General features: G+C 41.6%; 2 non-coding genes across 2 annotated transcripts; one reads left to right on the plus strand and one right to left on the minus strand.

Annotated features, from left to right (window-relative positions):
- The first annotated feature begins 3,194 nt into the window (after positions 1–3,194).
- LOC112711429 (small nucleolar RNA R71) lies at positions 3,195–3,302 on the plus strand. The gene has a single exon (XR_003157486.1). It is a non-coding gene; the product is annotated as a small nucleolar RNA R71 (small nucleolar RNA).
- Positions 3,303–9,982: 6,680 nt separating this feature from the next.
- On the minus strand, positions 9,983–10,090 carry LOC112711432 (small nucleolar RNA R71). The gene has a single exon (XR_003157487.1). It is a non-coding gene; the product is annotated as a small nucleolar RNA R71 (small nucleolar RNA).
- Positions 10,091–12,498: the final 2,408 nt, after the last annotated feature.

Raw genomic sequence — 12,498 nt, forward strand, 5'->3', positions numbered from 1 at the left:
TATAATAGTCTATACTTTATTCGGGAATTGACGACGTAAAGTGGCGCTCAACGCCAAGTACATGCTGCTGTCTGGAGTTAAACGCCAGAAACACGTCACAACCCGGATTTGAACGCTCAAAACACGTTATAACTTGGCGTTCAACTCCAAGAGAAGCCTCAGCTCGTGGATAGATCAAGCTCAGCCCAAACATACACCAAGTGGGCCCCAGAAGTGAATTTATGCATCAATTACTTACTCATGTAAACCCTAGTAGCTAGTCTAGTATATATAGGACATTTAACTATTGTATTAAACATCTTTTGATCACTTTAGATCTGAGGAACATCTCTGGACGCCTAGTCCTTAGACCAGGGGGGCTGGCCATTCGGCCATGCCTGAACCTTTCATTTATGTATTTTCAATAGTGGAGTTTCTGCACCATAGATTAAGGGTGTGGAGCTCTGCTGTACCTCAAGTTTCAATACAATTACTATTACTTTCTATTCAATTCTCTTTTATTCTTATTCCAAGATATACGTTGCACAACACTTTGATGAATGTGATGATCCGTGACACTCATCATCATTCTCACCTATGAACGCGCGTGATTGACAACCACTTCCGTTCTACTCTAGGCCGGGCGCATATCTCTTAGATTCCCCAACAGAATCTTCGTGGTATAAGCTAGATAGATGGCGGCATTCATGGGGATTCGGAAAGTCTAACCTTGTCTATGGTATTCCGAGTAGGATCCCGGGAATCTGAAAAGTCTAACCTTGTCTGTGGTATTCCGAGTAAGATTCCGGTATTGAATGACTGTGATGAGCTTCAAACTCCTGAAGGCTGGGCGTGATGACAAATGCAAAAGAATCAATGGATTCTACTCCAACCTGATTGAGAACCGACAGATGATTAGCCGTGCTGTGACAGAGCATTTGGACCATTTTCACTGAGAGGATGGGATGTAGCTATCAACAAGGGTGATGCCTCCAGACGATTAGCCGTGTAGTGACAGCGCATAGGACCATTTTCCCGAGAGGATTAAAAGTAGCCATTGATGATGGTGATGCCCTACATACAGCTTGCCATGGAAAGGAGTAAGAAGGATTGGATGAAAGCAATAAGAAAGTAGAGATTCGAAAGGATTCTAGCATCTCCACACGCCTATCTGAAATTCCCACTATTGATTTACATAAGTATTTCTATCCCTTTTTATTTTCTATTTATTATTAATTTTCGAAACCCATAACCATTTAATCTGCCTAACTGAGATTTACAAGGTGACCATAGCTTGCTTGATACCAACAATCTCTATGGGATCGACACTTACTCACGTAAGGTTTATTACTTGGACGACCCAGTACACTTGCTGGTTAGTTGAACGAGATTGTGGAAAGAAAGTGCTGAGTTAATGTTTTTATGCACATGCTAAAGAGCCATTATTGTTGATCACAATTTCGTCCACCAATGATCTTCTGGGGGGTTGTCAATGACTCCATTCAGATTGAAGATTACTATGCAGCCATCTATTTCAAAGGAGTATGTCCCTGAAAAAGCATCCAATTTGAATTTTGATGTCTTCAGGAATGGTCTTCCAAGTAGGATTGATGATGGCTTATCTGAATCATTATGGGGCATCTCCAAGGTATAAAAATCAGTGGGAAATGTGAGCCCTTTAATGTTCACCAAAACATCTTCAGCAACTCTAGCAACTGTAATAATGCTTTTATCTGCTAACACAAAACGAGCTGCCGACCTTTTTAAGGGAGGGAGCCTTAAAACATCATATATAGACAAAGGCATTATACTGACACATGCTCCTAAGTCACACATGCAATCATAAATTACTACACCACCAATAGTACAACTAACTATGCAAGGACCTGGATCACTACATTTTTCAGGTAATCCTCCCATTAAAGCAGATATAGAACTACCTAAAGGAATAGTTTCTAATTCATTAATTTTATCTTTATGGATACATAAGTCTTTTAGAAACTTTGCATATTTAGGTATTGAATAACATCAAAAAGGAGAACAGTTACCTCAACCTTTTTGAATATCTCTACCATTTTAGGATCAGGTTCCAGCTGCTTCCTAGGCTTCCTTGCAAGTTGTGGAAATGGAATGGGAGTAGTGTTTTTTGTGGTGCCGGCACCTTTTTGTGCCTCTTCCTGTGGTTGAGCTATCTCTTCTTCAGCTATGTCCTGTATATCATCTTCCTCTTCAACATCTTCGATTTCTACCACCTCTTCAGCTGAGGTGTATTCTGGTGAGCTTGGTTCGTCCTGATTCCTCTCCTGCAGTGTGGTTCCGGACCTCAGGGTGATGGCATTAATTCCTCCCTTTGGATTGGGTAATGGTTGAGAGGGGATTCCAGTGGTGCTTGAAGGTTGGTTACTGGAATTTTGTGCTGAACCAAGTTGTGTCATAAAAGCTTGTAGAGTAGAGGTGAAACCATTTAGACTGGCGTTAATACTGTTCACGATGGTATTTTCCATGGCTAGTTGTCTTTTCTCAAAAGCTTGTAATAATTCTTCATTAGAAGATACAGAAGAATGAGTAAATTGAGAGGTTTGCTGCTGATTGTTCGGTGGTCCTTGGTTTTGCCTCAGGTGAGGTGCTCGGTATGGTTGATTTTGCTGCCTGTTGTTGTAATTATTCCACCTCTGATTTCCCTGATTATCTCTGCCTCCCTTATTATTGTTATCCCTCCAATTCTGGTTTGAATTGTCCTGCCATCCATGGTTATTATTTCCACTTTGATTGTACCCTTGGTTGGGGCGGTCATAGAGGTTGTGAGTGGATGCCACCATGTTGTCTTCTTGTTGGAGCTGTGGGCATTCATCAGTGTAATGGCTGTAATCAGCACAAATTTCGCAAATTCTTTGTGGAACTAGTTGTTGGTTTTGCTGCGGTTGAGTTTGCTGAGCTTGTTGATTTAACTGCATTTGCTTCAGTTGGTTGGTTATTTCACAGATGCTTCGATTTAGAGCAGCAGTCTCTATGCCAGAAGATACTTCTGCAACGGCCCTTGAACGGCCTTGCTTCTGTCTGTGGTTCCGAGTAGATTCAGCTAAATCACTGATCAATTGCCAAGCTTCATCAGTGGTCTTGTACTTCTTCATAGACCCATTGCTGGCATTTTCCAATGTGGTCTTATCTTGGGGTCTCATACCTTGTGTGACATAGCTGAGTAGCACGATCTTGTCAATCATGTGGTGGGGGCATGCTTCCAGAAGATTATTGAAGCGCTCCCAGTATTCAAAGAGAGTCTCATTGTCATCCTGAACAATTGTAGAGATATCCTTCCTCAGTTTATCAGTAACTTCAGATGGGAAGAATTTCTCCAGGAACTCCTTTCTGAGTGTATCCCAGTTGGATACGTTTGCTAGAGGTTGAGTGTAGTACCACTCTCTTACTTTTCCCTCAAGAGAGAACGGAAAAGCTTTCAGCAGAATTGAAGTTTCATCAGCACCATCACGCCTGACAGTAGAACAAGCTGCCTGGAAATCTCTCAAGTGCTTGATAGGCTCTTGAGCAGGTAGGCCATGAAACTTTGGCATTAAATTTAGCAGTGCGGTCTTTATTTTAAAATCCGTAGCTACCGCTGGATGATGCGCTTGAAATGGTTGCAGTGTAAAATCAGGAGCTCCTTCCTCCTGAATGGTAATTCTTCTAGCTGCCATGTTTTCTGCACGTAAAACAACCAAATCAGTAGAACGGGGGCTGGTTTCTTCCTCAGATTCACTTTCAGATCCGCCCTCAGAGCGGACTAACCTACGTTGTTCTCGCCTTATTCGTGAAATTGTTCTTTCAATTTCAGGATCGAATATTAGCAAGCGCAGATCAGGAAGTGAACGTGTCATTTGACAGAAGAAACACGCAGCTCATAGTAGTAAAATTAAAGAAAATGCAAATAAATAAATTCTAATTAATAAAATAAGCACTCTATTGCAACACCCCGGCAACGGCGCCAAAAATTGATGGAGTGCAGAAGCTGGTGAATTAAAAATTTATTAAAATGGTTACGTTGCAAGTATAGTTCTTAACTCACCGAAAATCTGCCTATCAATTTAGAAATGTGTCACTGAAAGTTTAAATTAAAATTACTGGGAGTTTTAAGTCCCAGGTCGTCTCCCAACGAGTTGCAAAAAAATGTCCTGTTTTATTAATCAGATATTCCAAAAAAAGTTGAGCTAAGTAAATTGGGATTTAAATTGAGGAATTTTAAATAATAAAAATAAGAGGCCTTGATTGGGAATTGATTGGTTAGAATCTCTATCATTGATGGTGTGATTGTAAGATTAATTTATAATTAATAGTTGTTCTGTTTGGTTATCCCTTACTAGGTAAGAGAAAGTCAAACAAGTGGAAATGCCAGATCTGTTCACAAGTTGCAACCCACTTAGTTCAAAGGGATTGGCGTCGGTGACAGGATAGCAATCCAACATTCAACCCAATTACAAATTTTTCTTTCAATCCTTCCAACTCAAGAGTTCCTTTTAATCAACTCCCCATCAAGTAATGAAACTACTCACACATTGCAAATAAAGAATCCATGGCACATGAAAGAGAATTAAAAGAAGACATGATTATTGGAATGGAATTTAAATTAAAAAGAAATAATCCTTGCATTAATTAATCATAAAAATATCTGAATGACAAAATTGAACATAACAAAGAACATGGAAGAATAAAACCAAGTTAAGAGAACAAACTAGAGTGATGAAATCTTGATGAGGAAAATAACTCTTCCTAATGTTCCAATGCTAAGATCAATTGAAAATTAAAATTCTAAAAACTAGAGAGAAAAACCTAAGAGAGTGAAAAACTATATCTCAAACTACTCAATGAATGTGTCTCTTGTTTTTTTCTTTCCTCTTTCTCTATCCCTATCTCGTAGGTATAGCGTTTGAATCAATAGAGAACTTTTTCTTCTGTATCTGTATGAATCGATATTATTACATTCCAATTCCTTCCCGATACCTCCCAAGGAAAATCCCGAATTGGATCTCAAATTGACGGGTCGGCTCTGAAACAGCTGTTCAAACTATCCCTTTTAAGGCCTTCTAAGCCTTCCTATTCGCTCTGGAACAACCCGCTTTTGGATAGGCATCGATAGATCCAAATGGAACGACTCTGCATATTCTCTGACTCTAGTCTGCTGTTCCGGGCCGAAAACTGGGCCGAAATAGGGTCCAAAGTCGCTGGTTTCAGATTCTGCAGTTTATGCAGATCGCGCATGTCACGCGATCGCGTCGTCCATGCGGACGCGTCGCTGGCGCTTTTCCTCTTCACGCGTTCGCATCGTCCACGCTACCGTGTTGCTTGTGCTTTCCAATCCACGCGGCCGCGCAAGCCATGCGGCCGCATCACTGCGATTTGCGCTCCTTCGCGCGGTCGCGTGAGCCATGCGACCGCGTCACTTTTCGCTGGTTATCTCCTCAAACTCTTGTGTTCCTTCCATTTTTGCTAGCTTCCTCTCCAATCTCCGTCTCATTCATGCCCTATAAAGCCTTAAACGCTTGACACACAGATTACGGCATCGAATGGAATAAAGGAGAATTAAAATTAAATAATTAAAGTCTCTAGGAAGTAATTTTCAAACATGTAATAAATTCAGGAAGGAAATCTAAATGCATGCTAAATTGATGAATAAGTGGGTAATGATCACGACAAAACCACACAATTATACACAATATAAACTATAAAATAGTGGTTTATCAACATTTTTTTTGAATTTTATTTTATTTTATTGAACCTAGAATCATGCATAGCATTCACATTAAGCATTGCATTCTGCATTTTGCATAAAAAAAAAGATGCCATGCGACGCGACCGCATCAGCGACGCGTCCGCGTCGCAAGGGGAAAAGAGAAAAATAAAAACGAACAGAGAGTCACGCTGGAGCGTGGCTGGAGGCGTGCCAATGGCACAAATCAATCCACGCGACCGCGTCGCTGACGCGTCCGCGTCGCATGGGAATAATGACCTCCCATGCTACCGCGTGACCCACGCGGCCACGTGACCAAGATTTCGACGTCAAAGTGGTGCACACCCGAAAGTTGTGCGAGAGTGGTGCTAGATTGGTGCTGAACGCATGATCCTTCCCATGCGGCCGCGTGACCCACGCGACCGCGTCATATTCCTTTAAAGGCCGCTCACGCGATCGCATGCCCCATGCGATCGCGTCACTTAAAATTTGGCACTAATAAGATTTTGAACAGAGAGTTGTGTGAGCATGAGGCTGCACTCGTGCCACTAGCACAAATCGAGTCACGCGATCGCATGACCCACGCGTCCGCGTGACTTGACCTTATTCCTGAATTTATTACATGTTTGAAAATTGCTTCCTAGAGACTTTAATTATTTAATTTTAATTCTCCTTTATTCCATTCGATGCCGTAATCTGTGTGTCAAGCGTTTCAGGCTTTATAGGGCATGAATAAGACGGAGATTGGAGAGGAAGCTAGCAAAAATGGAAGGAACACAAGAGTTTGAGGAGATAACCAGCGAAAAGTGACGCGGTCGCATGGCTCACGCGACCGCGCGAAGGAGCGCAAATCGCAGTGACGCAGCCGCATGGCTTGCGCGGCCGCGCGGATTGGAAAGCACAAGCAACGCGGTAGCGTGGACGACGCGAACGCGTGAAGAGGAAAAGCGCCAGCGACGCGTCTGCATGGACGACGCGATCGCGTGACATGCGCGATCTGCATAAACTACAGAATCTGAAACCAGCGACTTTGGACCCTATTTCGGCCCAGTTTTCGGCCCGGAATAGTAGACTAGAGTCAGAGAATATGCAGAAACAAGAGACACATTCATTGAGTAGTTTGAGATCTAGTTTTTCACTCTCTTAGGTTTTCCTCTCTAGTTTTTAGAATTTTAATTTTCAATTGATCTTAGCATTGGAACATTGGAAGAGTTATTTTCCTCATCAAGACTTCATCACTCTAGTTTGTTCTCTTAACTTGGTTTTATTCTTCCATGTTCTTTGTTATGTTCAATTTTGTCATTCAGATATTTTTATGATTAATTAATGCAAGGATTATTTCTTTTTAATTTAAATTCCATTCCAATAATCATGTCTTCTTTTAATTCTCTTTCATGTGCCATGCATTCTTTATTTGCAATGCGTGAGTAGTTTCATTACTTGATGGGGAGTTGATTAAAAGGAACTCTTGAGTTGGAAGGATTGAAAGAAAAATTTGTAATTGGGTTGAATGTTGGATTGCTATCCTGTCACCGACGCCAATCCCTTTGAACTAAGTGGGTTGCAACTTGTGAACAGATCTGGCATTTCCACTTGTTTGACTTTCTCTTACCAAGTAAGGGATAACCAAACAGAACAACTATTAATTATAAATTAATCTTACAATCACACCATCAATGATAGAGATTCTAACCAATCAATTCCCAGTCAAGGCCTCTTATTTTTATTATTTAAAATTCCTCAATTTAAATCCCAATTTACTTAGCTCAACTTTTTTTGGAGTATCTGATTAATAAAACAGCACATTTTTTTGCAACTCATTGGGAGACGTCCTGGGATTTAAGACTCCCAGTAATTTTAATTTAAACTTTCAGTGACACATTTCTAAATTGATAGGCAGATTTTCGGTGAGTTAAGAACTATACTTGCAACGTAACCATTTTAATAAAATTTTAATTCACCAGCTTCTGCACTCCATCAATTTTTGGCGCCGTTGCCGGGGAGTTGCAATAGAGTGCTTATTTTATTAATTAGAATTTATTTATTTGCATTTTCTTTAATTTTGCTACTATGAGCTGCGTGTTTCTTCTGTCAAATGACACGTTCACTTCCTGATCCGCGCTTGCTAATATTTGTCCTGAAATTGAAAGAACAATTTCACGAATAAGGCGAGAACAGCGTAGGTTAGTCCGCTCTGAGGGCGGATCTGAAAGTGAATCTGAGGAAGAAACCAGCCCCCGTTCTACTGATTCGGTTGTTTTACGTACAGAAAACATGGCAGCTAGAAGAATTACCATTCAGGAGGAAGAAGCTCCTGATTTTACACTGCAACCGTTTCAAGCGCATCATCCAGCGGTAGCTACGGATTTTGAAATAAAGACCGCACTGCTAAATTTGATGCCGAAGTTTCATGGTCTACCTGCTCAAGAGCCTATCAAGCACTTGAGAGATTTCCAGGCAGCCTGTTCTACTGTCAGGCGTGATGGCGCTGATGAAACTTCAATTCTGCTGAAAGCTTTTCCGTTCTCTCTTGAGGGAAAAGCAAGAGAGTGGTACTACACTCAACCTCTAGCAAACGTATCTGATGAGCGGATAATTTGTACGCTTTTTGGCATTGTTTTTAGTATATTTTTAGTATGATCTAGTTAGTTTTTAGTATATTTTTATTAGTTTTTAGTTAAAATTCACTTTTTTGGACTTTACTATGAGTTTGTGTGTTTTTCTGTGATTTCAGGTATTTTCTGGCTGAAATTGAGGGACCTGAGCAAAAATCTGATTCAGAGACTAAAAAGGACTGCAGATGCTGTTGGATTCTAACCTCCCTGCACTCGAAGTGGATTTTCTGGAGCTACAGAAGCCCAATTGGCGCGCTCTCAACGGCGTTGGAAAGTAGACATCCTGGGCTTTCCAGCAATATATGATAGTCTATACTTTGCCCAAGATTTGATGGCCCAAACTGGCGTTCAAAGTCACCTTCAGAATTCCCAGCGTTAAACGCCGGAACTGGCACAAGGATGGGAGTTAAACGCCCAAACTGGCACCAAAGCTGGCGTTTAACTCCAAGAGAAGTCTCTACACGAAAATGCTTCAATGCTCAGCCCAAGCACACACCAAGTGGGCCCGGAAGTGGATTTTTATGTCATTTACTCATCTCTGTAAACCCTAGGCTACTAGTTTTCTATATATAGGATCTTTACTATTGTATCTTCGGATCTTGGGACATCTAGTTCTTAGATCATTGGGAGGCTGGCCATTCGGCCATGCCTAGACCTTGTTCTTATGTATTTTCAACGGTGGAGTTTCTACACACCATAGATTAAGGTGTGGAGCTCTGCTGTACCTCGAGTATTAATGCAATTACTATTGTTCTTCTATTCAATTCCGCTTGTTCTTGTTCCAAGATATCACTTGTTCTTCAACTTGATGAATGTGATGATCCGTGACACTCATCATCATTCTCACCTATGAACGTGTGCCTGACAACCACCTCCGTTCTACCTTAGATTGGGTGAATATCTCTTGGATTCCTAATGCACGATGCATGGTTGATCGCCTGACAACCGAGTGCTCGCCTGACAACCGAGCCAGCCATTCCGTGAGATCAGAGTCTTCGTGGTATAGGCTAGAACTGATGGCGGCATTCAAGAGAATTCGGAAGGTCTAACCTTGTCTGTGGTATTCTGAGTAGGATTCAATGATTGAATGACTGTGACGTGCTTCAAACTCCTGAAGGCGGGGCGTTAGTGACAGACGCAAAAGAATCACTGGATTCTATTCCGGCCTGATTGAGAACCGACAGATGGATAGCCGTGCCGTGACAGGGTGCGTTGAACATTTCCACTGAGAGGATGAGAGGTAGCCACTGACAACGGTGAAACCCTTGCATAAGCTTGCCATGGAAAGGAGTAAGAAGGATTGGATGAAGACAGTAGGAAAGCAGAGAGACGGAAGGGACAAGCATCTTCATACGCTTATCTGAAACTCCCACCAATGAATTACATAAGTATCTCTATCTTTGTCTTTATGTTTTATTCGTATATCATCATTCATATCCATTTGAGTTTGCCTGACTAAGATTTACAAGGTGACCATAGCTTGCTTCATACCAACAATCTCTGTGGGATCGACCCTTACTCGCGTAAGGTTTATTACTTGGACGACCCAGTACACTTGCTGGTTAGTTGTGCGAAGTTGTAGTGATCACAATTTCGTCCACCAGTATCCAACAGGGATACACTCAGAAAGGAGTTCCTGGAGAAATTCTTCCCATCTGAAGTTACTGATAAACTGAGGAAGGATATCTCTACAATTGTTCAGGATGACAATGAGACTCTCTTTGAATACTGGGAGCGCTTCAATAATCTTCTGGAAGCATGCCCCCACCACATGATTGACAAGATCGTGCTACTCAGCTATGTCACACAAGGTATGAGACCCCAAGATAAGACCACATTGGAAAGTGCCAGCAATGGGTCTATGAAGAAGTACAAGACCACTGATGAAGCTTGGTAATTGATCAGTGATTTAGTTGAATCTACTCGGAACCACAGACAGAAGCAAGGCCGTTCAAGAGCCGTTGCAGAAGTATCTTCTGGCATAGAGACTGCTGCTCTAAATCGAAGCATCTGTGAAATGACCAACCTGCTGAAGCAAATGCAGTTAAATCAACAAGCTCAGCAAACTCAACCGCAGCAAAACTAACAACTAATTCCACAAAGAATTTGCGAAATTTGTGCTGATTACAGCCATTACACTGATGAATGCCCGCAGCTCCAACAAGAAGACAACATGGTGGCATCCACTCACAACTTCTATGACCGCCCCAACCAAGGGTACAATCAAAGTGGAAATAATAACCATGGATGGCAGGACAATTCAAACCAGAATTGGAGGGATAACAATAATAAGGGAGGCAGAGATAATCAGGGAAATCAGAGGTGGAATAATTATAACAACAGGCAGCAAAATCAACCATACCGAGCACCTCACCTGAGGCAAAACCAAGGACCACCGAACAATCAGCAGCAAACCTCTCAATTTACTCATTCTTCTGTATCTTCTAATGAAGAATTATTACAAGCTTTTGAGAAAAGACAACTAGCCATGGAAAATACCATCGTGAACAGTATTAACGCCAGTCTAAATGGTTTCACCTCTACTCTACATGCTTTTATGACATAACTTGGTTCAGCACAAAATTCCAGTAACCAACCTTCAAGCACCACTGGAATCCCCTCTCAACCATTACCCAATCCAAAGGGAGGAATTAGTGCCATAACCCTGAGGTCCGGAACCACACTGCAGGAGAGGAATCAGGAGGAACCAAGCTCACCAGAATACACCTCAGCTGACGAGGTGGTAGAAATCGAAGATGTTGAAGAGGAAGAGGATATACAGGACATAGCCGAAGAAGAGATAGCTCAACCACAGGAAGAGGCACAAAAAGGTGCCGGCACCACAGAAAACACTACTCCCATTCCATTTCCACAACTTGCAAGGAAGCCTAGGAAGCAGCTGGAACCTGATCCTAAAATGGTAGAGATATTCAAAAAGGTTGAGGTAACTGTTCCCCTTTTTGATGTTATTCAGCAAGTACCTAAATATGCAAAGTTTCTAAAAGACTTATGTATCCATAAAGATAAAATTAATGAATTAGAAACTATTCCTTTAGGTAGTTCTATATCTGCTTTAATGGGAGGATTACCTGAAAAATGTAGTGATCCAGGTCCTTGCATAGTTAGTTGTACTATTGGTGGTGTAGTAATTTATGATTGCATGTGTGACTTAGGAGCATGTGTCAGTATAATGCCTTTGTCTATATATGATGTTTTAAGGCTCCCTCCCTTAAAAAGGTCGGCAGCTCATTTTGTGTTAGCAGATAAAAATATTATTACAGTTGCTGGAGTTGCTGAAGATGTTTTGGTGAACATTAAAGGGCTCACATTTCCCACTAATTTTTATATCTTGGAGATTCCCCATAATGATTCAGATAAGCCATCATCAATCCTACTTGGAAGACCATTCCTGAAGACATCAAAATTCAAATTGGATGCTTTTTCAGGGACATACTCCTTTGAAATAGATGGCCGCATAGTAATCTTCAATCTGAATGGAGTCATTGACAACCCCCAGAAGATCGTTCTATCTTCTAGTGTGATGTCATAGACGAAAGTGTGGCTGAAGTTCAAAAGGAAGAGTTTGAAGAGAGGCACACTGGACAAGGTCCAAGTGTGGGGACCTTCTTAACTGACAATGAGGACACTTCGCCATTTTCACAAGCCCCAGATAACCCAGAGCCTGTTCATGATCAAAAGTTAGAATTGAAACCTCTCCCTCCACATCTCAAATATGCTTACCTTGAGGATGAACAGAAGCTTCCGGTTATTATTGCAAGAGAACTGACTTCTCAACAAGAAGAACAGCTACTTGATGTGTTGAGGAAGCATAAGAAGGCAATAGGGTGGAGTTTGGCAGACATAGTGGGAATCAACCCTCAAATATGCGAGCACAGAATATTTTTAGAAGAGGGAGCAAGACCTGTCCGTCAACCACAAAGAAGATTGAATCCCACCATCTTGGAAGTTGTCAAAAAGGAAGTGACCAGACTATTGGAGGCCGGTATCATATATCCCATTTCAGACAGTGAATGGGTAAGCCCAGTGCAAGTGGTGCCCAAGAAGTCCGGAGTCACTACAGTGAAAAATGAGCATGGAGAGCTCATAGCAGCTAGAGTTCAGAATACTTGGAGAGTCTGCATTGATTACAGACGTCTCAACCAAGCTACTCGTAAGGATCACTAT

This window comes from Arachis hypogaea, chromosome 1, assembly GCF_003086295.3.
Source record: "Arachis hypogaea cultivar Tifrunner chromosome 1, arahy.Tifrunner.gnm2.J5K5, whole genome shotgun sequence".
In the NCBI taxonomy this organism is placed as follows: domain Eukaryota; kingdom Viridiplantae; phylum Streptophyta; class Magnoliopsida; order Fabales; family Fabaceae; genus Arachis; species Arachis hypogaea.